This window comes from Melospiza melodia, chromosome 4 (assembly GCF_035770615.1).
Source record: "Melospiza melodia melodia isolate bMelMel2 chromosome 4, bMelMel2.pri, whole genome shotgun sequence".
Taxonomy (NCBI): domain Eukaryota; kingdom Metazoa; phylum Chordata; class Aves; order Passeriformes; family Passerellidae; genus Melospiza; species Melospiza melodia.
The window spans coordinates 19,201,895-19,227,256 of record NC_086197.1 but is presented as its reverse complement, the minus strand read 5'-3'; the positions used below and the strand labels follow the sequence as shown (position 1 = coordinate 19,227,256).

At 43.0% G+C, this 25,362-nt stretch overlaps 1 protein-coding gene across 1 annotated transcript in view; it reads left to right on the top strand.

Annotated features, from left to right (window-relative positions):
- TMEM178B (transmembrane protein 178B) overlaps positions 1–25,362 on the top strand; it is a 221,734-nt gene that overhangs the window by 84,157 nt on the left and 112,215 nt on the right. The gene's annotated exons all lie outside the window — the stretch shown is intronic.

Below are 25,362 nucleotides of genomic sequence, written 5' to 3'. Positions count from 1 at the left end.
CTTCTTCTCCAATTAGGCTGTTTCTAGATTGCCATATATCAGGCCTGTCAGAGCCTTTAAATCCCTCTTCTAGGTCACCTTCTTGCCTTTGCCCAGGGGAGTAAAGCAAACCATACCTCCCACTGAGCTTTCCTACACATATGCTAATAAGACGCTATTAGTGCCACCTTCTTCCCCAGAGAGTAGGATGCAATAATGATTTTGGGAAATAGGTGTTTCTGGCTTCTTCCCTGGCTCTGACTTTCCTTTTCCAGTGGTTTTTTACCAGCTCAGTTACTATTCCTGGCTGTCTGTAATGCTAAAATTGAAATGATAACACTTCCCTACCTGACAGGCTGGAGGCGAGAAGTGGTTGTAAGGATTAGTTACCTAAGGGCTAGAGCATGCCAAATGTTATTAATAATGCAAAGCAAGAAATGTTCTGGAAGAGAAATGGAATTCTTGCTTTTTGCTTCAAAGGAGAGGTTTACCAGAACTCTGTAAAGACCCTGATTTCTAGTCAGGTGGATTAGCTGATGTCTTACAGTATTACAGATGTACATGAAATATGGGAGAGTGGTTGGCCTTGAAGTGTCTCCCACATCTGGGTCACTGCAGTGTTCAGCTCATTATTGACTGAGAGGAGGTGACTCCTGCCCAAGAGGTGCACCTCCAAAAGGGTCCTAGGTTGTTTTCTTCATTTGCTCAGATAAGTACATACATCCTTCTTTTGGAAAAGTGTCTCCTGGAAGGGCCAGTAGAAGTGTGAGAGAAGACTTGAACTTCTGTGCAGTGTAGGGGTAAAGCAGAGATAAGAGGAGGGAAGGATGGCAAAGGACAGAAAAGGAGCCAGTGACTATGTAGAGTGAGCTAGAGGGGAAAGGACAGTGCAAAAAAGAGAAGGAAGGACAGATTCAGTAGCACAAGCTAAAAATAATCAGTGAAGGGAATGAAAATTGGTTGCAAAGGATGGAGTGTCAAAGTGCAGGAGACAGCAAGGAAGAGTGAGTCAGGGAATAAAGAAGAGTGGAAGAAAATGCGTTTATTATCTCTTTTTATCTGACAGTACTGAAAGTGGTGTAAAACAGCAATTACCCTGCTTCATGCAAGTCTCTGCTTAAAAAGTGGTAAGGAAATGAATATGATTTCTGAAAAGAGATAGTCCTCTGTCCTGCCATGCTGTGTGCTGGAGCAGTCTCTGCTTTTCTGCTGGTTCTCCTCTCTCCCAGCTGAGCTGCTAGCATGCCCATCACCTCCCTGCTAGTATCATGCAGTGTTTAGAAGGGGCCTTACCCATGCCAAAAAGGGCAGCACAGCAAGCTCTGGAAGTACACACAGAAAGCACCTAGGAGAGGGTTGCTTGGTTAATTGTTTCAATTCGTTAAAAAACCCCAAAAACCTACATGCTGCATATTATTCCATCCCTGTTTAGGGAACATCTGGCAGCATAAGGGATTGGGTTCATGCCTCTGAGCTACTTCCTTCAGCACTGACACCTGTGGACCTTGGGGGATTTCCTTGGACAAAATTTTGTTTTGCTGTGCTGCAGCCCCATTCCATGTCACGCTCATTAACACTCTGCAAGAGGTACCGTGCTCTGCCACATCCCTGTTGGAGCTGTCACAACCATCTGTGGTCCTTGTGTTTGCCACTGCTGAAAGTAGGCAGTGCAGTGCCAGCAACCAGCTTCACTCCTACCGAACTCACTGGTGAATTGGAAGAGAGCAGCGCACAAGCTCCAACCAGGAAATAGCAGGGAAAATGATTTTGTAGCCTGGCAGGAGTTAGAGTGGTCCTAGGAGCTGCTCTGGGGTTATTTTCACCCCAGAAGCCACTTCTGGTGCAACTCTTTGTGCCCCTGGCCTGTTCCTTGTGAAGGGGATTAGAAAGGGTTGATTCCTCTGCCAACCCACTGGTTTAGCACTGGGAAATCAGTCTGACTCCTTCATTTCTCTGCCCTCAGTCCAGCAAACCAGTGCAGCAATCTGGGCATTCTGAAAGTGGGGCCCTGTTCCTTCTTTTTCAGTTGGGTAGGCTTTGACCTTTGAAGGGAGATAGTGGTGTAGTAGAAATATGGTGCTGGCTATAGGGTCCAGCTGCTGGTCCCATAATTGTATTTCATTTTCAAGGATGAGGAACTTAAGCTTATGTTCAGCCCTGAGGTAATGGGTGTCAATCACTACCACTTGATAAGCTGGACAGATATTGTTGCTATCAGATCCACTCGTTTTAAACCATGCTGATAACATACCTTGCTGACAATCAGGATACCAGGGAACTGGCATCATAAAAAAGAATTACCTTCCTAGAAATGAGCTGGAGGGAGAGGCAGTGTGCAGGCTTGATTTTAGCCTCAAGTTCCAGATTTCATCACTGATACTTGCTGATGTGGATGTGTGCAATCCATGTAACTGAAGCACCTCAGCTGTTTTCTGGAGAATCGAGATAAATGCTGCTTCTCTGACTGATGTTATTATAAGGTACTTAAATACTATGTAAATGAAGGTCCTGTAAATAATGCAGAGGTGTAGACGAACATAACTGGGGAAGGATGAGTAGAATGAAAAGAAGTTCAACCTGAAGCAGAATTCCAGTCTGCTGAGTGAATATATATGGGAAAGTCCATAAACTGTAGTTATTTTCTGAGTAGAGCTAGGTGATAAGACATAAATTTCTAGAACTAAATAATATTAAATATTTATGAAGTTGGTTCAGTTTAATTTTCTGACATTTGAGTTAGTACCAAAAAAAATCTGTCTCTATGAGCATGCCTTAGGTTCAAACCCCTGTATCTTAACCCTGTATTTTGATCTAGGCCAGCTTCAAAATAGTAGGTACTGAATTCTGCTGTCAGGTACATAAGCACAGCTTTCTAGGATGTTGGTCAGAACTGGAGCTGGAGAGCTAAATTTGTTTTAAATAGTGAAATATCTAAGTATCTAAACAATTTGCTCTAAATTTGCTTAATATCTTTTCATAGTGGCAGACTTGTAAAAATATAATTTAAAAAGTCTGTTCTGATATTGTTAAATAGAAACAGTATTTGGTGATAATGCACTTTTTTTTTTTCTGCTGAGAGACTCAAAAATGGAAGAACTTCAATACTCTGTAGCTTCCAGGACTGCACTAACTTCAAGTTGAAGTTGCAGCTGTGCTTATGAAATGGGTGGATGGTGTGATGAGCCTTGTCCTGGGCGCAGAGGGAGCTCTGTGGTCTCAAAGCCTGCCAGGCCTTGGCAGGAAGCTGCAGTTGTTCAGTGCATTGCAGCAGAGAGAGCCCAGGTATGATCCCCAGGTGTGACCCTGTGGGAAACAAACACAGTCCATCATGGAGAGGCAGCACATGAAGCATGGCAGCGGGAAGCATCCTCTGTGAAAGCTTCCAGTGGTACTCCAAGAAGAGATCCAAATTTTGCTGCTTTCATGTTTTGCTGCAGGATCTGCCATTTCATTGAAAGCTTCCCTGAAGGGAAGCTGGAAAAAAATCTAGCTGTGACTATGAAGGCAGAAGCAAGTGCTTAACCATAGGCAGTCCTGTATGTGATCTGACTCTAATCTATGAACAGCACCCAAGTACTCTTGGCACTGTTATTTTAAGCATGCTGGTTTCAGGATAGAATTCCATCAACTCTTGCAAGACGAGATGATGTTTCTAGGAAGAGGTCACGTGTCTTCCTTGTGTGTCTGACTGCATCTTGCTGTTTCTATCAGTTGGTCTAACAAAAATCCGCCTTTATCCATCCAAGTTCTCATTGCTCTTCTACTGTCACAGGTACTTCAAAAAGTTTGAGAAACAGACAGGTAGTTATACTCATGTAGGGACATAATAGAAGCCAGACTGGAAGGAATTACATTAGCATTTAAGGCTTTGGAAGAACAGGGAAGTAGAGCTGTGTTTATTAACAGTTCAAAGCAGCACTGGTTTATTTATTTTTCCCCACAAGTAACACTGTCTTTAAAGAACAAAAATAAGAATCACTTCAATCCCAGTGGCAAACTGCTACCATGCTCTTCAGTCTGAATTCTTACCTAGATGAATGCAATACACAGTGGTGGTAAAAATGCAACACTCAAGGCTGAATTTTGGTTTATGGCTGGACAGCTGGAGAGAAAAGCTCAAAAGAGCAGCTTTGTGGCCCTAGTGAAATTCTGGCTTTTGGATGTAAAGGGAACTTTGAAACACCTGTATAAATGACTGTGAAAGAGCTAATAAATGGAGCCAGATTTTTGGCATGAAAAGTAAGATCTCACTTTGCATTTTGTTTTTTTAATATTTTCTGATATTTGTCAAGTTTCTTGAGGGATATAAATAGCATTCCCATCCTTTGCCATTACGCCATGAAGTATATGTGGGATGGAGACACATTATATGACTGGAATTGAAAATGTTTTTCCATAATTCTTTGTTTGCAATAGGTGTAAAATTAACCTGGCTTTAATACCTTATTTGAAACACCTGCACAATGTTGGATAATGTCTCCTCTGCCCTGGGAATTGGTTTGGATTTTTTTTTTCAGTTAGCAGATGCTCCCTCTGCTTGTTTTGGAGCTGGAAAAGATAACACAACATAGGACCTACATAAACAGAGAAAATTACTCTTTCAATGTTTCTTGGCAGCAGTTGTAGATTAGATGCACATGAATGTCCCCTCACAGATGTAGAGGTGATATTAAACTGAGAAGTCATGTGATACCAATTAAATACGTGTGTCAGCTGGCTTCTGTTCAGTAATTTATTTTTTCTGAGGGTATTCCAGCATCTTAAAAAAATTAAATACGGACACTAAATAAAAAATAATCAGCTTGGCAGAGTAATCCTTTCTTTCCTACCATGATCTTATTTTATTTTTGTGTCAAGTTGTTAACATGGCCTAGAATGGTCGTCACTTTGTGCTTTATCCTTTGGAGAAAATTATAGGATGTGGTGAAAGGTCACTTGCAGCCATGCAAAGCTTGAGATAGGAGTTGTGTGTGGGAAGTCACCCTCTTTTTCCTGTGGGGAAAACTCCTACAGCTTTCAGAAGGTCTGAGATAAGACTTAAGATATTTTTAGACATGGGAGCTATTTTTATGTCCCCTTTTTTATTTTCTTTCCCCCCCAGTTTTAACAGCTCCCTCTGAGCCCTCTGTGGTTGGGGTGGTTGTAACTAAGGCACCTGGTACTTGTGCTGAAAAAAATGAGTAACACAGTCCTAGCAGCACTTTTGAAAGCTCTTTGTTTTGTTCTAAAAAGACCTTTTTTATCGTGGAGCACATAGAGAATATATGATAGTATAAAGTTTTGGAAGTAGGCTATGAAGTCTACTTCATATGGAGCAGAGGCACTGTGAGTTTTGATGTTGTCACTTCAAGTCCTGTGATGTGCATCCTTCTATCTGTAGCGTGCTGTTTCCTGCCACTTCTCCTTCCTCTCTGCCAGCTCCTCACTGCTGCCAGACCAAACCTTGGGTGCCTGCACAGTCACCTGGATCAGGGAGCAGATTCCCCTTAAGAAGGACCCACAGAGGGGAAAAAAATCCTTATTGTTTTCTGACTCAGTTTCCCAGCCCAGGTTATTGGAGAGGCCCACACCCATGTGATGTGCAATGGAAGGGGAAGTGACTTTTCTGTGGCAAGGCAGGGCTGCTTGTACACGTGGGTCTCTGAATTGGTGTTGTTTTGCCATCCCTGCACACAGTTTTTCACATGGATATCTAATCAGATGAACAAGGCAAAAGGCACAAAGACCTCTATCTGAATGTGACAGTTTTAAATTAAATGAAAAGTTGAGCCCACATAATGGAACCACTTTCAGTAAAGGATTACAGCCACTTACTCCCCCTAAACAAAGACATTTACTTTCATGCCTATGAGCCAGTAGGACACCAAAAAAATCAGTTTAGCTTTCTGTGTAACCTCTGCCAGGCAGACAAATTTTTAATCTTCTCCTTGAAGCTATGTCTGTTCCACACTTTCCTTTTTGACTATTAAATATGAAGGGACATGTTTACTTGAGGTGTTTTCCAGTCCATATCCTCCAACCTTCACAAGGGGCAAAGCGACAGAGCCTTTTGGGGCAAGGCATTGCCCTCACTCCAGCATCATATCTTTCTTCCGTGCCTCGAGCAAAAGGCTGCTGAAGGTTGCAGAACAGGAACTCCACCCTGTAGATCTTGCACATCTAGGTTGTTAGTGGCTAATCTTTGTCTTGTAGGTCACCAGGAGACTTGGTCCATAAATCTGAGTTGTGCTTAGGATAAACTCCTGGCAAAATATGTAGATATTCCATACTGCCTGTTTTCTGTTGGGAGTCATATTGTTGTCTGGTGAGCGATATTGAAACAAGCTCTATCTGATTTAACTTCATGGCATTCTTGCTGTCTACAGTGTTTCTTACTAAAGCTTTGAAATAATGTCAGCATTATGTATATGTGTGTCTATTAAACCTTTGTGTACATATATGTATTTGTTAATTTGGCACACCTATATGCAAATGTAAGTGAAGGGACAATATGTAATAAAAGATCAGATTGTGCATCCTGTCTCAGTTTAGAAAGACAGGTGTCTGCTAAGGAAGGCAGGAGCCTTCACTGAAATGGAAAATGTAAACCCCCTCCCTCCAAACTGTTATAGATTTGAAATTAAGGGCTCTCAGGGAAAAATACGGGAGCAGGAATAACAGTTCTTTATTGAGGAAGAAAATAAAAAAATAAAATAAACAATGCAGTAAATCAAAACAACACTGACAGAGTCAGAACACAACCTGACACCCTGTGGGTCAGGGTGTTGGTAGCAGTCGAGCTGGAATTGTGGCTGCAGCCCTCCTGGGGTGTCAGGGATGGTTCTGTTGGAGCAGGGATCCTGTAGAAGGGTGGAGTCTTCTTCTGAAGATCCAGTGGAAGTTGTTCCTCTGGGAAATCCAGTGGAAATGCTGTTCTGGTGTCCCAAGATCTCAGATTATATCCAGTTAGGAAATCTTGGCTCCTCCCTCTGGGCAGAGCATCTCAGAATGGGATGCTGTAGTTCTTATCAGTCAGGCAGTGACATTCAATGGCCTGTTAACAGCAGATGTCTCCCAGAAGGGAGGACTGGCTGTGGAAGAGATAAGGAAAACTGCCCACTTAACAGAAAACAACTGCCATACAGATGGCAAATAGAATACAACTTGCTTGGCAATCTAGGACACATCCAGAAGAGGATTTCCTCTATATTCTGTACCTTTTATAACTCTATAGATTTTTAAGCTATTGTTGAGAGGTGCTAGAGACCTGAGCCTGATTTAGGCACCTTCTAAAACAGCTGTAAGCTTTGGCAGTCTTTGCCACCATACTCATCCTCCCTTTGGCTTTCTTTTTATAGCTTTGAGTAAGGAGGAGAATAACTGTAATAAAAGTCATTACAGCTCCCTCTTCTCCCTCCTCTGGCTGCAAGCCTGTTGAGGCTCAGAGGCTGTATGGATTTTTTTCTACCCTCTTGCTGATTGTTTGCCTTGAGGTACATGAGGCTTTGCATCTCTTCCCAGCAGAATTCCCACAAAATGTAGGGAGTCCTTACCCTAGAAGTCTATTGTAGGTGAGAGCTGGTGTAGGATTTTCCATCTGGTAAGCACAAGATCACGAGAGGATCCCTCACACAGTGTGTATGGAGGTGCAGGTGAGTTCCTGCATGCACTGAGGGAATTTGGTCAATTGTGTTCCTCCATTCATTTTCAGATTATTGCTCTTTCTCTTGTCTCTCCCCCTTTTATAAAAGGGACAAAAACTTTACAGCTTCTTTAGAAGGTTCTTTAAAATGTTAGTTTAGGATTTTCCTTTTTAAGTATACACCTGTGCTGCCTGGTATCTCATGTTTATTGTCTTTTTGAGATTTTTCAAACCTGAGTTCCATAGCTTTTCTGACTGATTGTTTTAGTGACATGTGGATATTTGACATTGAAACAACAACTATATCAATACATTAATGAGAAAGATAAGAGTGAAGAATGTGTATGAAGGGGTGAAGAGACAACCAATGCATCTCTACAGCCTTTTGTAGAGTCAAGTGGGCTCACTCTTCTTTTCCCTAAAGCTTCCTTGGAGTCATGGTTGGGCTGAGCATGGGGCAGGGGTGGAAAGTAGCATCTACTTAGGAAAGATTATTTAGGCAAATGCAGGAAAAGGAGGAAATGTAGGGACAGAGTTAGTCTTTTGATTTGTTTTGTTTTGTGGAGAATTAATAGCCAAGTCACAGCAAACCAAAGAAACCTTACCTGCTTTTGAAACTTGGCTTTTGATATTCACTGACCACAGAGCTGGAGTTAATGTTACCTTTGCTCTCTGGTAGGGAAATCTGCTGGCCCACGGGAGGGCAGAGGCTAGACGGGCTGGTGCTGAGCAGGCAGGTGTGTTTTCACAGCACCTTAAGGGCAGCAATGAGCTCCATTTGCTAATTGTGAGTCAGAATTCAGGTTTCTGTATGGAGGGGAAATGGAGCCTCTAAGCCATGTTAATTTGGGATTTAGTACCATTCCTGTAGCTTAAAATAACAGAGCATAACCAAAGCATATGTGCACCCATTCATCCACTGTTGATCTTGAGGAGGAAAAGTAGTTCTGCAAAATCTTTGGAACCACCACTGTATCCTAGAACTACTTTTGCTGGATGAAATTTAAGAAGATGTACAAGTCTGCTTCCTTTTGCTTTTGCATAGCTGTCCTATGTACTGATGAGCTATTTATACACAAGGTCTTTGTTCCCTATTTGCTGCTGGTTTATATTAGCTCCCTGGATCTTCACAATCTCAGATGAGGAAAGTGCTGGCCTTAAAAAAAAGAAAAAGGCTTCTCCACAGTATGTGTGCAGTCCTAGGGCTTTGGATTGTGCATGTGATGCTGGGCTTTAATCAGAACTGATTAGAGATGCCTTTAATGCTGTGCCACACTGCAGCACAAGGTTTTATGGTGGGTGGGCAGTGAGAAGAGCATCACTTGCTACCTGGGGTAAACACAGCCTGCCTGCCCTATGTTGTCAGGTATTTCCACCTCAAATTTGTGTCGTTTGTCCTGGTCCCTGTGGGATCTCTGTGTGAAATGGAAGCTGTGTTTGCTTGGGAGCATGTCTGATGAATTGTCTGAAGGGGAGACAAAATATCTTTTTGAAACCAATTGTTTCTGGAGCCCCGAACCACTGCTTATGGGCAAGGCAGGGATTGTGTTTTGCTCACGGGTGTGACTGCTCGTACAGTGTGACGAGCCCCATTTGTTGGTTATCCCGGCTTTTTACCTGGCGTGAGTCATTCCAAAGCACCACGAGATGGCAGTGCACTTGCTCACTTCCTCTGCTCCAGGCAACGCGCAAAACCTCTTCTGAAAGGAAAATCGGTGCACTTCACTCCTAGGGACTGCCTGTGAACCCCACAGCCACAGTACTGCTGCTTCCCAGTCAAAACCTGCCATCGTGCTTGCCCTGAAAGCTGGGAATGAATCTGCCCCTGGCAGGGCTTCTTGTGCTCTGTTGTGCTGCTGGGGTACAGGTAGAGAGGAGGAGAAGGTTGGCAGAGGGAAACTGAGAAGTGGCAAAACTTGCTTTGAATATTTGTTTCTTGTACTGCAGGGCCACCAGGCCATCCTGGCTAGAGAGGAGGTGCTCCCTTCCTTCAGCACTGCTGGTTCCAGGGCTGCCCCACAACTTACAGACCATGTCTTCTTAAGAGATGTTTTGGAAAATTGTCTGCAGTTCCCTTTTGAAGGGGATTTGTGCTCCTTTCTTTGTGTTCTTGCAACCCTTTAATGATGGCTTAAGTTGTTTTTTCCTTCTCTGCCCCTTTCTAACAGGCATTTTTAATTGCTCCTTGTCTCTTTGAGTTTCTTTGGTGCTTCTGGTATTAATTGATTTCACTTTACAGTCCCTTTAGCAGGAACCATAACAAGGAGTCCCAGGGTGGCTTTTGAGATGTGTTATTTTGCATGACAAGTACAAGCCTTCAGTGTTTGTCCTATTCCCAGGCAAAGATGACTTTGCCAGTGGAGCAAACTGGGGCCAGTGCCCATTGCTGAATACAACTTTGAAGCACCACAGGTTTAACAGCAGAGCAGGGAGATGACCAAGTGGTGCCTTGCTGCTCTGCCATGTGTGTGCTCTGCCATGCCATCTGTTAGCACTACCTAGGGCTAATCTGTTTAATTTTCAGGCCATCTAATGGTATGGCTGTATTAAGTCTGGGTAAAGTAGGTCCCTTGATATTTAGTACAGGTCAACTAATTTTTGCCGTTCTGAAACAAGTTTGAAGCCAAGAACTGGCCTCCAGGTTCCTGGGAAACAAAAAGTTGAATTTGGGCTCACTAATCCCTTGTGAAAATAACAAGATTCTCTCCATTTCTTGCAAGGGATGCAAAGGTTGAGGTACAAAAGTTATGTGATTAGCTCAGGGATATCCAGAGCACTAGTACTGAAACTGTGAATCCTTTTTGTCTTGTGCTCTGTCCTTCAAGAGAGGTGTTGCTTCAAGGGGAATACCATCCATATTAAAAATGACCTGCACACACTGCTCAGAGGCTCATGGTAAATGCATTGACATGAAGTAGGATGGCCTTACTCTTACCTTCAATTCAGGAACTGACTCCCCCTTCTCTGTTCCTTTTTTAAATTTTTGGTTTTTTCCTTATCCTGTGTTTCATCTTCTCATTTCTTTATGGTTCTTTTGTCTTTCAATACCTGTTTTAATTCTTCTCTTCATCTTTGGTTTCCTTCTCTTCCACTACTTATGTTCTCCCTTCATGAAGATGGGGACCCAAGGGCTGTGAGCAGTGGGAGCATCTCCCAGACTGGATCACCTTGAGAGCATCTGTTTTCTCTCATTTTTTCCACCCTCTCCTCCTGTTTTGGCAATAGCAGCATGAACAGAAGTCTGAACCTTCACCAGAGGGTAGCAGCCAGGCCTTAGGCTGCCACATGGGCTCATGGGGTAAAGCTGGGGGAGCAGGCTACAGAGGGACAGAAATTCAAAGTCCCAGTGAAGAGAAACAACTGCTGTATTTTGGAGCTAAGGAAATTGAGTCCCATATAGTTTAGACATTTCACACAATCTCATAAAACAAACCACTTGCAGAGCTGGAAGGAGCAGTTAAAAGCTGATGTGCCAGCATGGCTGGAGCCAGCTACTCTGTGATAAGATGGCAGTTGATCCCTAGCCCCCAATTCTGGAATATAGCACTTGATATTTTCTCTCTACACACACAAACTTGGAAGAGCTGCTGAAAAAGTTACCTAGCTTCTTTCTACCCTTTCTTGCCTTTTCATTCCTCTGTTTACATATATTTTTCTCAGGCAGGGTTTGCTTCACAGCACCCTTTGGCCAGGCTCAATCAGAGCAGTAAATAGCTTCTTTTCCAGTGGGTTCCTTGTAGTCCAGCTGCAGCTTGATGGATTTATTCTGTTTCAGTATGCTGTCCATTTATCCCCTGTGCTGTGTAGTCCCCATTGTGGAGATGCCTCTGGTTTGGCATCCTTCCAGGATATGTTGCTTCTTGAGCCCAGTGGTTGGAATTTACCTGACAACCTCTGCTTGGCATTAGGCCCACCCAGCACCATGGGGTGCTTTGCAGAAGCAGCATTTCCCTCAAAGCCAGAGTGTTGTGAATCCATAGTGCACCAGGCTGTCCAGAGGTGACCCAGGGAGAGGACAGGCTGCCTGAGATGGCAGCTGGCCTGATTTTATTGAGAAGTGGTGAGGAATTCTTCCATCCTTCCCCTGTCTCTGCTTTGCAATGCCTTTTAGGAGCTCCTCCTGGTTCTGCACTTCCAGCCCCTGCCTTGCCACACTTTATTCCAGTGACACCATCTAGCCCTCTGTCACCAGGCTGGTCCCCTTCCTGGCAGCCTGCTCCAGCAGACCCTTTACCCTAGGAGGCCACCATGGAAGCAGAGCTGTGCTGGTTCAGGCAGGCTGTTTGGGAAGCCAGGCAAGGGACAATGGGAGCTGGGGTGACAACTGCTCACTTGTGTCTCATAATAGCAAAAAATCACAGCCCTCACCTCTGTTCCTGCTCCACTCCTGGCATGAGGGGAGCAGAATCCCAGCTCTCTGAAGGCTCTGCCCCTCCTGATCCTGCCCTTTCTCTGCCCTGCAGGAAAGAGAGGAGTGATTGCCAGCCCTGTCCTTCCTCCTCTCATGGCCAGCCCTGCCCTTTGCTCCTCTCAAACCCTTTCTAGCAGGAAAGAGTGAAAAGAGGTTTGTTGGGGGGAAAGGTTGGAGGAGGAAATGTTGTGGTAGAAGTGGGCTGGAAGCAGAAGGTTTGGGATCTCAGGTTAAACTAAAACAAGTGCTGTGTACCAGGGCATGGCGATAGGGGGAGAGGGCCAAGGGGAAGAGCAGAATGTACACAAATAAAGGGATTTCTTAAAACTCTTTTCTTCTCTCTTGGCTCTTTATTTCACCATATCCAAAGAGCTTTCATCTCATTCCCAGCCCTCTTCACCCCTCTGTTATCCACTACCTCTCACTCCCCAACCCCAAACTTTCTTGGTTGCTGCTCAAAATGTACATTTTGCCTACAAAGCCAAAAAGCCTTGAAGAAGCTCTGTCCTGTTGTAGATGTCAACATCATTCTTTCTATTCTGTGCTGCCTGTCTGTGGTTCATCACAGAGATGTGATTGTTAGAGACTTGTACTCATGGACTTGCTTCCTCTACTAAATGCTGAGCTGTGTGTAAAGTCTCTGATGGGGAAAGCAAGGCCATTAGCAAACTGCAGTTCAGAAAAGATATAGTTTATTTAGACTTGTACCTTGCAAATGCCCAAGGTTGTAATCCTAGGTAAGCAAGACAGATCCACACCAAAAATCTTCCTTCAATTAGTTTAAGGCTTGAGAAAGTGCTTCCTGCCTTGCAGACAAAATGCAGGCATTAATGAAGAAGCAATTATAAAGATTTTGGGAAGTAGTGATAGCCTAAATCCTATGTTGCAGCATAGATACTACTTTTTTACCACCTAGTCAAGTTTTGCATCAGAAAATCTATCTCTTGTTTTGGGTGGTATTAGTGTTTTGGCATGTCTTGATGTTGACAATACTGTGTCCTTCCTGTTCAGTGCTGCTATTTGGCTGTCCTACAAACCTTTTGGGTCTACTGTCAATAGAATGTTCAAGCTTGCCTGTGATAGTTCAAAGCAGTTCTGAAAAGATGAGAAATAAAACTTCTGACCTTCTTGAAGGACGCTGGTGCATGTCTGGAGTTCAGCCTGTGATCCTGAGATGAAGTTCATGATCTGGTGGGCCAGCAGCAGGTTATAACTGATTTATAAAACTGAAGATGCAGAATCTTTAAAAATGGGTACTCTCCTTCAAATTTTTATATTAGAAAGTAAGAAAATGAAGCAATCAGCTTTCTTCACACAGCTGAACTCACACATCCTAGCTACAACTTCCTAATTCCCCAAACTTTTTAATAGCCTGATTGCAATCCCATTTACTAATGACTCTTAGAGTTTCCCTGGCTTTAGACTTATGATGCATAACCTTTCACACTTTCTCAAGTCATTATAACATCTTCCAGAAAATAACCAGACTTCACATGTAAGAAATTAGCAGGAAAAGACCTTGTAAAATGTAAATACATTTTAAATAATCATATTTTGTGAAACAATAAAAAACAGAACTCAAATCTGAGGCCGTTATCCCTTTACATGTCACCTTCAGGGTTCTGAGCTGTGATGAAAGGTACCTTTTCTTCTTAATAAGAATGTGTTTATTCCATGGGTAGAATGCAGTTTATGAACTCCTTAGCTATTTATTTCCTGGGGCTTGAATTGAACCAGATTCTATTTGTTCTCCAGTTTCACACCCTTGTTTTTTTCAAAGGAAGTCACTTTTCTTCCTATCTGGAATGAAAATTATAAAAATGAGTCATCAGTTTCCACCTAAGTCTGAAGGGAGCTATGCAACCTTAGCTGGTGGACATGTCAGGAGGTGTCTTGGTGATGTGCAGGTCTGAGGGCTGGTTACTGAGATTTCATTGGTAGCACCATGGGTCTCTACACTGCTGGTCAGCAAGTGCTGCACTAAAGGGCTGAACATATAGATCCTTTTTTGTAATTTTTTTTTCCCTCTGAAATGAGGAGTGCAAGTTGTTTGTTTCAACTGGCATATCAGAATTACTTGGCACCCCGGTGAGGAATTTTCCTACACACAGGCCAGCTTTAAATATTCCTTCATTTTGGTCCTCTTTCTGAAACTGATGCCTCACAGAATAAGGATGAAAGCAGTTATAAGAGCTGCAAAATTTGTGGGTGATGCTTTGCTTTGCTGCACCTAGTACATCAATAGTTAGTTCCAAGTTAGATTAGTGTTTTGCTTTGTGACTGATGCCTGAGAAAACATCACTGCTTGTTTGTCCCAAGATGTTATCCATGTTTTATGGGTGAATAAATACTTTGTTGTCACTTAGCAATGTTAACCACTGCTTAAGTCAAAATGTCTTCCTTGTATGATTTTACAAGCCTTTGAATATTTCATAAAGCATTTAATTTTGTTTTTGTCGGTGCACAAATAAAGAGAGAGTGATGCTTAAAAATTAAATAATGATTCAGTTTAAGAATTGAGTCTTTCAGTCTAGACTAGTAATTTCTGTAAGGGACTTTGTACCTGTAATGGCTTTGAAATTGTCACAAGAAAACCTTTTAGTGAAAGTGTATTTTATAAAAGATCCATTAGCTCAGTATCTTTGCCTTGGTCAAAAGAAGGGATTTGTGAGTGATAATAGCCCTCAAAAGTATATGCCATTTTTACATCAGGTTCTGTTTTAGGGAATTAGGTTTTCAGACACTGGCAATTTGCTGAACATTTTGATGTTCCTCATCTTTGAGAAGTGCCTGTTACACTAGCAGGTGTCAAAATCTGTAGATTCTATTTATTGCCCTTTACAAAGCACTTATTACTATGATATTCAGAGCCTGTATGTGGAGTAAAAAAACATCAGGGGCGCTTTCTGGAAGGAGCTGATGTCACTTGTTATGCTGGCATTTTACAATGTAAAGTGCTGTATAACTGTGGGAAATGGATAGAGGTAATAAAAAAAAATCTTTGCAGGAAAGTGTAAAATATAGCCTCTTAAAACTGAGCAACCCAGGGCTGTAACTGCACCAGGTGTTGCTGGGGCAATACCCATGCTGCACCCTTTGGCTTAATTCCCTCTGGCCCCAGTTCATGTGTCTCTGGCAGGGGGCCCCACATGTTTTGCTAATACTGGATCCATTTCCCCCTGTGATACTTGTCCTTGGAGTGAAGGAAGCCCTGGTATTGTCTCCAGCATGGAGGGAAAGGGTTTGTTTTGTTTCCTGGGGGAATACCTGCCTGGCTGGCCCAGGCTGGGCCATGTTCCTCCTCCTGTTGGGTGGCTGAGTGCTCTGAGTGAGCACCAGCTGGATAAACACACCCTGCAGTGGGTGGGCAATGGCTCAGGAGTCAGGCACCAGGGGTTGCTGTGAATGGGGGGACATCAGGCTGGGGACCGGTCACCAGTGGGGCTCTGCAGGACTCTGTCCTCAGCCCTTTGTTCTGCAACACCTTCATTAATGACTTGACGCAGGACTGGGAGTAGTGATACTCCCAGTATCACTGGGAGGGATACTGAGGAAGTTTGCAAGCAATACAAAACTGGGAGGAGCTGCTCTACCTGGAGAACAGGGAAACCCTTCAGAGAGATGTTGACAGATCAGGGGACTGGGCAATCATCACCAATGAGATGTAGTTCAGCAAGGACAAGTGCCAGATTCTGCACATTCCTTAAGCAAAGTACTTCCCTCTGATGGTTGGCTCATGAGAAGGCTTTATGGACAGGCAGCAACTTTCCAGTAACTAAAGGTGCTGCTTCTGCCCACACCACAGCATCCTGCAGCTTATTTAGGAAAAAACCTCCAAAAAATTAAATACAAAAAAACTCCGGACAAACAAACCCTCCCCCCCCTCAACCCCCCAAACCACCTCCATACACAGATAAGCAAATTAAGCAGGTTTAATAGCATCACATGTTGGTGGAAACTCCTGCAAGCATTGCTTTATAAAGTAAGGGGGTTTGTTTTCCTTTCCCCCCCCCCCCAGAAATATTGAAGAAAACTTAATTTCTTAATGAAAATTTCCTTTTAAAACTTTATATCTATTTTTGGAATTATTTTAAGGGTCATTGTTTAGAGTTATTAAAATGAAAAATTAGCTTCCTCTAGTTCTAACAACACTGATTTCTGTGTACATTTATAAGTTTTTAACACAGGGACTGTCACAGGTTGACCCTTCATAAGCCTGAATCTAATGCTTGAAATTCCTTCCAATTTAATATTCCTGAGATAAAAATAATCTTGACATTGATGTTATCTGGATGGGTGGTTAGGATACTAAATATTAGATTCTCTTTTAGCTCACCAAACTTTCTATTTTATTCCCACAGCAGAATCATAGTCCAGTCTGCTGTAGAAATACCAGTAGTGATATAATCCCAGTATAGTGCATGGGTCCCCTGAATTAATGTTTATTTGACATAGTTCCCTCCTTTCCCTCCTTTCTCTCCTTTCTCTCCTTTCCATCCTTTCCCTCCTGTTGATAGCAGGTGGATGCTTAGATCCCATAGTCCTGGGTGGAATTGTCTGTGATGATGAAGTGGACCTTCATTCTGTATTGAAGGCTGATGCTAATTCCTCTTCCCCATTAAGAAACTGCCACCAAAGAGCAAACTTATTTCCTTGTGTTTTGACAGAAGATGAACAATTGCATTTGCAGAAGTAATTTGGGAGAGTGTCAAAGCTGTCAGCACAGCCAGAGGTGTCTTTCACTGTGTGTGTTCATGTACAGAAGCTTTGCATTTTGAAGGTATCAGCTTTTTCCTTCCCAAGTGTGTCCATGTGATCTGGTAGTTGTGAAAGGATGGACATGTACAGCACTGCAAGTCACTATCACAACAACTCTTCTTTTTTTTTTGGTAGCTTTAGAGTTGAGAGGACTTTCAGCATCTGAAAGCAGATCTATCTTCAGGAAAAATGGCTGGGGGATAGATCCTGATCCCTTGCTGCCTTGTACTATGTCTGGTCCTGTACATCATTACAAAAGGGACCTCACAGTGCCACCATTTTGATCTGGTGGCATTCTGCAGGGCCCAGTGCATGGCTCTGCATGGTGCCAGTCTGGTTTTCTTTTTAAATAAACTGCTTTAGTATGGTGCTGTACAAGGAAGAGCTTCACCAGGATTGCTGGGGCCACCAGTTCAGCTCAGTCTCCCTTTTGATGTGTGGTACAGGACATCTTTGTTGAGAGCCAGAGGTGATCCTGTCCCTCTCTTTGCTGCAGGTGACAGTGGAGCTGTTTGGGTTCTCCTGTGCTAGGGAAGATCTCAGCAAGAGTTTGTGCACAAGGGAGGGTGGATGTGTTGTGCTCGTTTTGAGGGCTGTCTCCAAGGTGAGCTGTGCTTGCTCTTGAGCTGGCATATTTGTGCCAGCAGACAGGGCTGGGGGATGTGATTGACTTAAGCTAAACACACAGAAGATGAGGGATGAGGTCCTATTTTTTCATGGCTCTGTGAATCTTGGATTCCACTCCTAATCTTGCAACTGTTCTTTGTGACCGCAACCTTGCTCACACAACATCTTCGTGCTGATGAAAAGGGACCACACCTTTTTTTGCTGTATTGTAATGATGATAGTAGAAGTCAAAATTATTTTGAGATCACAAGCTGAAAGCACTTATGTAAAAGTGAAATGTATTATTATGCTTTGTTGAGAACAAAAAAAAATCGAATTTTTTTTAAATTTTCAAAACAATTGTTTTTAATTGTGCATTGTTTGAGCAATCAGTCTCTTGCAGGAATACGGATAAAGATGACAGCTTTTCACATCACTTGATAAAGGCTGTTGGTAGCAGTCTAATAGCACATACCTCAGAAAATTCAAGCACAGTCATCTGCACAGAAAATACTTCAGATTTTGCCCTTTTATCTTTCCTTTTAAATTCTGAGTTTCTTCCTGGCATACCCTGCAGATAATATTCCTGCCTGAAGACATGCCCCCATTCCCAGTACCCAAATTTTCATTTTCTCACATCAGTGGCTGTATATTAAGGAGTGGGTGGTAGAGAGAAGGATATTATTTGACAGTTAATATTGTAAATTCTGTCTTATATAGTTTGTATATGGAAACAGTAATAGCTACTGCTGCTGTGGTTTTGTTGCTGCAGGGAAAATGCAGTAAATAGGACTTTCAGAGGAAGATCTGGCAATGAAGAAAAGCTCTGGAATTTCATTTTTTCCTCTTGTGCTACCACTAAATCTCCCTTCTCATGTTAAGGATATAAAACATAGATCTAAACAGATCCTGGTATGCCATGGATGTGCCACACAAAGACAATGCACATGGATACTTTTTCCCATTCAAGTTCGTCTGTGTGGTCCTTTGTGGAAAGCAATGACATGGTGTTTTATAATACCTGCCATTTCAAGTTCTCAAAGCACTCTCCAAAGACACAAGATTGCTCATCTTTGTTCTTCCCTGTGGTAAGTCAGCATTACTGTTCTCCTTTAACAGGTGAAGGAGATGGGAGGCTCCATAACCATAACTGGAAGCCAGTAGCAAAATGGAGAAGAATTTCTGCCCTTGTTTGCTTTACCTATCAGGCTGTTGCCTTGCAACCTTAGCTCTGCTACTGCACATCATTTATTGGTTCTTTGCTCACAGCTCCATGTTTTCCTTCTTTGCTCTTTGCTTTCTCCAAGGCGCTCAAGCGTGTCAAAGACTGCAGAGCACATTATAAGGAACAAGACTGTAAAGGAATAAGATGCAGCAAGACTGTAAAGGAATGAGATGCAGCTTCATGGCTTTATTGAAATAAAGGAATGAATTTTTTGTGTGCCATGGCAGTAAAAGAAGGAAACAAGATGGTGCTCTTGCTCTCCTTCCTTTCCATATGTAGGCTGTGTTCCTTGAGATCCTTGGAGGAAGCTGCTCCCTGGCTTCTAAAGCTGCTTGAATACACAGTGTGGTAACAGAACATAAATTCTGTATTTATTAGAACACCTTTTCCAGAATCACTGAGGAATATTTGTTTAGCCAGAAAGTCCTATGACATAGCCTGGAGATTTCATGAGTGTGTTAATGAGCTGGTTGGTTTGCTTTTCCCTGCCTGTGCATTGCTGCATGTCTGAAGGCAGGCAGAGAGAGGGCAGTGGGCTTTCTCAGCTGGTTCTGAGTTCTTTGTGCTTACCATGTGCCTCATTTTCCACAGGGATGCCTGTGTTTTTGTGCAGTGCCAAGGTGCTTTTCAGTGAAGCATTTTTGAAGGTGCAGCTAAGGGTTGTTCCATAAACCTTAAAACTGTTCTGATTCAGGCAGGGCTTAGCAGGTGTTTTCCTTAACTGAGCTGGCCTGTGACTGCTGGAATGAACTGCAGTATCTGCATGTTTAAGGCCAGTTCATATCACAGATTGGACTCTCTAGAGTTTTATGCCAGAACTTAATCTTTCTCTCCTATTCCTGAATGTTACCTGTCTACTGTTTAGTCTTTCCATAGTCTCCTTATGTGACCAATATCATATCCTTAGTTGTGAATCTCTGCATAATCTGAGATGTACAATTTCTCTGACTGCCTTCTTCACTTTCTGTAATCCAGTCATTGGGAAAATCTCACAGTGACCAAAGTGACCAATTTGTTTTAGTAAACAAATCTTTCAGCACTCTGATCTCTCTAGCTGGGGTTTTCCTGATGGCCATCTCTATTAGCTGGGTGATGATTTGCTGCTCCTTTTGTGGCTCCATGAAGCTGGGCCCTTTAGGATTTTTGAGGATTGGGAGTCAGTAGAATAAAATAGAGAGATTATATGCAGTAACCTAATTTCTGCCTAAGATAATTAAACTAAATTTTATTTCTCTGACTACAGTGAAACAAAATGCAGCAAGGGTTTTAAAACTGTCTTCAGAAGCCTCAAAGGTTTTTTTTTTCTGATGATGATCTCTGATTGTGATTTTCTTCTGATGGTCCAAGGAGGCCCATTTGCTGCCTTCACTCAGGGCTTTTCTTGTAAGGACTTCTGCTGCTTTCTATCTGCAGTGCACCATCTGCACACTGGCTCCTCTCCTGACTTGCAACATTTGAACCTGGGAAATCCTTCAGTAGAGGCAGCTGTGATCTGGCCAGTCCCCAGCTCTTGCTGGTGGGGTGACTTTCATTGGTTTTTTAAATTTCACTCTTTGGAAAGGGTTGACTGACAAGTCTGAAAGATCACAACCATTGTTTTTAGTGTTGTGGCTGATCATTTTCACATGGTACCCTGTCCATCCTTGGATCATTTGCTCCTTCCCATGGCTGCACTGAAGACTATCTAATTCAGCCAGGTGGTGCTGAGTGCACCTGTGTGAGGCTCTGCAGCTGCACCCCTTGTGCCTACCCCAAATTTTTGTCCATCCTAGTGTGTAACTTCTCTCAGTGTGTCACTGGTTGCAGAAGGGTTAACTAGATGTAGGCTTAGTCTATTCATACATGAGATTCAGAGGCCCAGATGGTGTGCTTAATTACTCTGGCCAGCTCTGGCATCATCCCACTCCTGAGGGAATTAAATGAGGAATGGTGTGTCAGAAACTGTTCCTTTCCTTTCTCCCCAGAGCACTTTGGTGTTACAAGCTCCACAACACATTAGGCCTAACTCAAACATCCCCAAGACAAAGTGGCTTTGGGGTGCTGGCTGGCCCTTAGGCTCCCAGCTGGGGTTTTACACACTCTGTGTGCCATCAGGGCTGCTCTGGGAGTGCCTCATTACAAGTGACTCCAGGACACCATTTTCTTTGCAGGAGCAGTCAAATTCCAATCCGTGAGCATGGCTGTAATGCTCACAGCTCACAGAGCATCAAATACATGATCAGAGCTTGCTCTACAAGGTTTATTTTTAATCCTGTCTCCCTGTCCCTTGGTATCACATGCATGGAAACACCCTATCTTGGTGGCTTGCCTAGCAACATACCTGCCTTAGGCCAGAACTTAGAGGGCTGATCCCCATTTGCTGTCAGGAGGCAAAACTCAAACCACATCCACAGGATGTACAGTCTCTATTTTTGCTTCTTGCATGTGTGTCTCTGCAGAGCAAGGCTGAGCACAGAGAAATGAAGATGCCCCCGTGGCAAGGAATGAGCCAGCTCCAGATGGTGCAGCTCAGCCTTCCCAAGGAGTTATGGCCTGGCTGCAGTGGTTGGGTCCCAAGCTGGGCTCTTGCTCGCAGTGCCCGCTCTGGTAAGCAGCTGTGAGGAGGGAGCTGGCTGTTCTTTTAGCAGAGCAATGGCCAACACACATCTGCCTTGATGTACTTCCCACATTCACTCTTCCCATATCCATTGGGAGTTTTAAGTGGCAGAAATTCTAGAGAATGACTATGTTTTAGCTGGGACTGGTGCAGTTAGTATTGCATTAAAGATTATCAAGGTACTTGAAATTTTGAAATCCTGTTTTCAGACTGAGCCTAGGAGGCATTTTGCATTTGGCAAAGATTTGTCATACTTGCTTTCTGGTCTGAAATAAAGCTTTTTTCATTTTTTTCTTTCCTATCCTGTCCTTTCAAATAAGAAAAAAGTTAGTTATTTATTCCTGAGAAAAATAAAAGAGGAGGGTATGTCTTTTAGGTGGTAATGGTTTTCTTAAGCTGCTTTTCAGTGGTAATGGCAGATGTTTGAAAGTTGTGATTTAAGGCAGTAACGCTCCTCACTGGAGAATGATGTGTGGCCTTTTTCCAAAGGAAATTGGGTTTGATTTTACCACACTATTAGCACTGAAAATCACATTCTGAGCCTGTACTGTGGAGTGTTTTTCCTGGGCTTAAGTGTGCATCTCAGAAATGAGGCACTGTATGTGAGTGAATTAACTTCACTCTGCAGTCAACTGGGTGGGCCTCAAAAGAGCTTTAAAAGCACAGGTTGTTTTTCATGGGGTTTGAAAAACTTAAGGTAAGAAAAGTGTGTCCCATAGTGCCTGCTGTTCCACCAGTCAAAATGCCCTTGTTGCCTGGGGAAATGCACTCAGCTCTAGAAGTCAAGAGGGCATGAATCCTATTTCCAGGTCTGCACTTCACAACTCCTATTTAGTGTGTCTGAGTGGTGCTGAGCAAGCTGGAGTTTGAGAGATGCAGTTTGTTATGGAAATAGTTGCCACTGGGGAACAGCACAGGGTCTTGTTCCAAGGGTGACTAATTTTTATTTGACCACTTTAAGGGGTTTTGAAAATCCCATGCTGAATGTGCAGAGCAGAGATTTTAGTAGGAGAATTAACACAGCCCCTGAGGATGGCTGTTCTCCACAACAGTGCCTCAACTGAGGTCAGATCCCATTCTCCTTAGAAACTGCCACTGAGGAGTCTGCACACTTCTCAAACAAAATTTGGTGAGAGCACCATTCTGGTGTTCAGCCAACTAGTTTTTCTATTTCTGGATGCTTTATGTGCCTGTGGCTTCAAGACTATCTCTTTTGATATTCTGCTTCTTTCTCATAAAGTGACCAGATAGAGACACTGTAAAAAAGTAAATGGAGAAACCCATATTGCAATTGAATGTGAATGCCAGAGTTGTCTTGAGCCAATTCATGCACTCATGTCTTTGGTCCATGCCTGCCCTGGAGGTCTCCTGCTTTTCTGCATGGACACAAGACAGGGATGCTTTTCAATGGGATTGTCTGAATTGTTGGGCACCATTTCAGAACACTGAGTGTCAGTGGAGAAGGGGGACATGTGTCACTTCAGGCACACATTTCTGGCTTTGTCCTCTGCAGGCTGGTCAGCTGGATATACAGCTCGCCCTGAGTGGGACAGGCAGGGTGGCTGTGAGGGGTGTGTAAAAGCCAGCAGTTCCCTTCCCTGTCACACAGAGCCTGGGAGCCTTTTGCAGCCAGCCCTGGAAGGCTGTAATCATGAGAGGGATAATGGCTTGTTTTGGGTTAATAGATCTTGACAGCCTAATTTCCCCTGGTGAAAATAAAAGGGAATAAATCTTACAAATACTGTAAAATCAATAGCTAGCAGTGAAGGGGATGACAACAGGACCCTATATCCACAGCACATTTTTTGGTGAATTGTTCATTTCTCTTTCATGCGGATGGGTTCCCTGTGGCTTTGCTAGAGCCATGTAATCCTCCATTCTCCTTTCTGTCATGCCTATCTCTTCAGTGCTTTTGTTTTACTTGCCTCTAAGTAAGGAATCTTAAGCCTTGAGCTTGTTGGAGGGGAGTGCTGCCTTGCTGGGGGAAGATCTACAGTGCTGTCACATCTTGGAGGCTGCTCTTTCTTCTTCTCATTGGCATGCGCAGCTAACCTGGTTACAGGTCTTTATCTGTAAATAGTTAACCTTATCCTGAACCTCCAAAATAACACAGCTGTGGGAGCCTTTGCTCACTGCTCTCCAGAAGACCACAACCTCTGCAGTGTTATTGACCTGAAATATTGACAGAGTTGCCGCTGGATTTTTTTTGCACTGCCAAGGTCGGGGTTTAGGATTCGTGCACTGAGCAGCCAGAAGCTTCTCCAGATAAATCTGCAAATCCACTGAGGGTAGTCTGCAGTGAGTTGGGATTGGCAGCATTACAAAAATAGAAGATCATGAAATAGGAAGCAGTAAAACAGAGCTGTGGGATCCTTGCTAGTACTCACTTCATTGGCCAAGGCACAAATGTCTCTCTGCACAGAGCAAGCTTGAAGAGGACCTCAAGCTCCAACCTTGCGGAGCTCCTGGCTCCATGGGCTGGCAGGAGCATGGGCTGAGCAGTCCTCCCATAGCAATGTTGAAGAATAAAGGTTGGGATAGAGTGTTTTCTTGCTATTTGACTTCTTGTGAATGAAGATTAGTGGGATGAATGTTCTCTAGTCTATACCCTTGTGGACACTACTTTAAAGCCAAGGTGAAGGAACTACCTCTTTCCCAATTTTCAAATACTAAAGATTATTTAGGTTGCTAAAAACTGTGAAAAAAGTTACTATACTCTCAGAGATAAGAATCACATAACAAGGATTTAAGAGAAGCCTGTGTGAGTGGTTAACCCAACCTCCCAATTATAGGGCTTTGGCTCTTTCCTGTCAAAGTATTTACCCTTGGGTTTTGCTTAAAGTTATGACCTTCCTTAAACAGAAAGAAATTCCCACTCTCTTTGCCTTCTAGATGCAGACATTTTTGGGCAAAGTCAGGTGAACTCTTTTCTTCAGCCTGTTCCAGTTTCCCCTTTCCTCACTGCTGAAGGACACTGAGAGGCAATCAGCTTCTCTTATGTCAGGGTGCTGTCCAAGTGAGGGCACTGCCTTGATCTGGAACTCCTGCCTCTGAAACAGGCTTTCTCTGTGATGTTGAACTTGCTCTCTCTTAACTCCAGTGTTTCTTCTGTCAGATGGCTTTTTCCTTCTGTTTCCCTTTTCTGTCTCTTCATCATGTAGTTTTTAGACTGCTCAGGCTCACTGTCATCACTCTCTATGTATGGTGCCCGTTCAGTGATATCCTCTACTTTGGCATTTCTGTTATTACATGTAGAACAAAAGCACTGGTGGGAGAAGCTTTGTGAGGGTTTTTCCACTGACAGTTGATGTTCCCTTTGAGATTTTCTTCCTCTGCCACCTGTTCTGTGTTCTGTTATCCCTGCTCTTCCCCTGTGTATTTTCCATTTATAGTGCTGATGACTTGGTGCTATGTGTTTTCCTCTCTTGTTACCATCCAGGGGCTGTAGGGACACTTTGCATAAAGTAACTTAAACTGAAGTGTATTTTTAAGAAGCAGAGGTATCACTCTTGGTGTTACATTATTCACACAGAGACTGAAATTGTTTTTAGAAAGGGCTGGTCATCTGCTGCTTGCTGTAGGCTCTTCCTCCCCTCAGAACAAGAGAGAATCTCCATTGCCCTTCTACACTAGGGCAATGGAGATTAGAATTCTGCTGATTTCAAGTGGTATCAAATGAAAAAACAACATTAATGAATTTATGCACAAAAGTCTAATTTAAATTATGCAGGTAGTTATGTTTCCTCATAGCATTTTTTGGTGAAAAAAAAAAATCAAGAAATGGATTCCTTAGAGTTCTACCTCTCAGTTGTGAAAGGTAAACAAAAATCAATATGCTGTAGGCTGTCTTTGTTTTGAGAAAAGAGTCAGATATCAGGCTGGGCAGAGATTCCCTAGTGACTCCTAGTCATAGTACATATTTTCCTCTGTTGGAGTAACTGATGAAATAATCATAATATTTAACAGTAATGATAATAGGTGGTTCACAAATAGATTTTTTTTTCAGTTAAAGATTACAGCACTCCCTTCTTACTGATATGTTCTGATATATGTGTTAGAAGATACATTAGCCTGTGACAGTAAAATACTTTGCAAATGTCCTTCAGCAAATAATCAGTGCCAGCCTTTAGAAATGGGATCACTAGTGATGTACTTCAGTGGTTACA